Below are 3,139 nucleotides of genomic sequence, written 5' to 3'. Positions count from 1 at the left end.
TGAATTTTTTTTAAAGGGGTTTAAAAAAATTTTTCCGGGTTTTGATTATGTTGTTGGGAAATTTGGGTTTGGGGTTTTTTGGGGTTTTGTGGTTCGTCAAGGTCATGATTACGTCACGGTCACGCCCTACTTTCACATTCTGTACGACAGAAGGTGGACGGTTTCTGTGGGGTTTACACTATTAAATGTTTATAAAAATAATATGTTATATATACAACAACATACATACATAAAACAACATAAGCAAATAAATTAACATACAGCATTATTTTATGTAGAATGCATGATTATATATATATATATTATAATAACATATCTTGAACAAGAGGAAATTTAAAAGTTTATTGGTCATGTAATGAAAAGAAAAAGTATTGAAAAAAAACTTGCTGCGGGGAATGGTGATAGGAAACAAGGAAGGGGAAACCGAAGAAAAGATGGCGAAAATATCAATTTTTGGGGGGTCGAGGTAAAAAGGGGAAAAGAAAAGGAAAGATGGGTTTAGTGGGAAGGATGGGGGAGAGGCCCACGGCGCTCAAAATGAGCAACCGTTTTTGATGATGATATATATACATATTATGTGTGTGTGGGGGAAATATATATAAATAATATATATTAAAATATAATAAATATGTGTGGTGTGTGGTGGGTGTGTTTTTGGGTGTGTGTGTGTGTGTGTGGTTGTGTGTGTGTGTGTGTGTGGTGGTGTGTGGGTGGTGTGTGTGGGGTTTTGTGTGTGTTGGGTGTGGTGTGTGGGTAGGTTATGCCAAAATTATCCCAACACCAGAATAAACGGATTCTTTAGTAAAAAATTTCCAACGTATTATTGTTTTCCTTTTGGGGAAAATTTTCGGCGTGGGGGAAAAAATCACTGAAGTACACCTGCGCTCGTTTGACGGTATTAAGTTTTGATTCCCTTTCATTCATGTTCATTGTACCCCGAGTCTATTTATTATTTTTAGTTATTTATTTAACTTTTTATTTTATTCAGCATGCTAAACATGCTTTCATTTAAATTTTAAAAATTGGGTTTGGGATAAGGAAATCAAAGGTGTAAAAATTAAAATCATTTTTTATACAAGACTTATTTTGATAAAACTGTGTTAACAAATACACGGTATAAAAATAGAACAAACAAAATAATATTGGGGGAGAACATATATATGTAAATGATATATCCCGAGGCCAGCCCAAATTTTTGTGTGTTTTTTCACAAAACAGCAGCAATATCCATTTTTCAGTCGATTTTACATAAAAAAATCTTTTATATTTTGAAAAAAAAACATTTCGATGGAATTTTTCTATACGAATTAGAAAATATATCAACCCAAACACCAAGGGCAGGTACCCTTCAAGGAAAACTAAACTAGTTTCATAAATTGTCACAGTTGAGTATGCTACATATATCAAAATTTTTTATATTTTATATATAATATATATTATTTTATATAATATAAGATTTTTAAAATATATTTTTAAAATATATTAATAATTTATACAATTTTTTATATATATTTAATATTAATATAATAATCATATAAGCGCATATATATAAAAATTTAATATATTTTTATATATTTATATATTTATATTATATATTATTAAAATATATATAAGCATATATATATTTAATATTTATATATTATTAATATATTTATAATTTTATATAATTTGTGTGTGGGGATGTGTTGTGTGTGTGTGTGTGTGTGTGCATGCATATATACATTTTACACACATATTTTTACGTTCAATATATATATATAAAAAATATATTTATATATTTTTATATATATATATATATGTATATAATTAGTATATATAATATATATAAATATATTATATAATATATAATATATAATATATAATATTATAATTTTATACATACGTGCGCGCACAACAAAACCCCAAAATGTATGTATATGTATAATATCATATATTAAAATTTTATTTTATATAAATATATATATATATATAATAATATTATTATAATAATATATATATTAATATATATATATATATTTTATATATGTTGTTATATATATATATTATATATATATATATATATATATATATAATATTATATAAATATATATATACTTATAAATAATAAATACATATTTTATTCCCAAATATATATCTATATATATATTATATATATAATAAATTTGGGAAATTTATAATTTTATTTATATAAATATATATTATAATATATATATTATTATATATTATAAAAAATATATATAAAATATATGTAATGATAACTAATAAATTTATTCATGTAATGAAACAAATATATATATATATATATATAATATATTATATATATAATATATATAATTATATACAGGAATAAAATGTTATATATATTTTTAAATATACAATATATATATACATACAAAATTTTCAATTAAGTATTATAAAATATATATAATATTATTAAAATTTTATATGTATATACAAAAATATACGTATATATTAAAATTATATACGATAACAAATTTTAATAATGATATATAAATTATATATATATATATAAATATATATATAAATTTGTATATATAAAAGAATAAAATTATAATATAATCAATATATTTGTATATTATAAAAATAAAATGAAAATTTAAAAATATTAAAATATAATTTTATATTAATATATAAATAATATATTATATATATGCACAAACATATATAAATATATGTGTTCTATATATACATAAATAATACATATCTATGTATATATATGTAAGTATACTACAATTTTAACACGTATAGTATATATATAAATGTATTATACACACACACACACCGCACACAACACAACAAAAACACACACACACACCCACACACACACCACAAACACACACATATAATATATATTAAAGATAGATTTGATAGATAGATGAAAAGATAGATAGATGATAGATTGAAAATAAATAGATAGATAATATAAATGTATGTATACATACATACACCCACCATAGGATATTTTTATATATAAATTATGAATACATACCTTCTGCATTTTATGTATACATATTATACATATAATAATTTTATAAAATATATATTATATATATAATTAATATATATATAAATTTATATATTAAAATAATATATATATATATATATATATATATATATT

Source organism: Penaeus monodon, unplaced genomic scaffold (genome assembly GCF_015228065.2).
Source record: "Penaeus monodon isolate SGIC_2016 unplaced genomic scaffold, NSTDA_Pmon_1 PmonScaffold_108, whole genome shotgun sequence".
In the NCBI taxonomy this organism is placed as follows: Eukaryota; Metazoa; Arthropoda; class Malacostraca; order Decapoda; family Penaeidae; genus Penaeus; species Penaeus monodon.
This window is presented reverse-complemented; position numbering follows the sequence as displayed.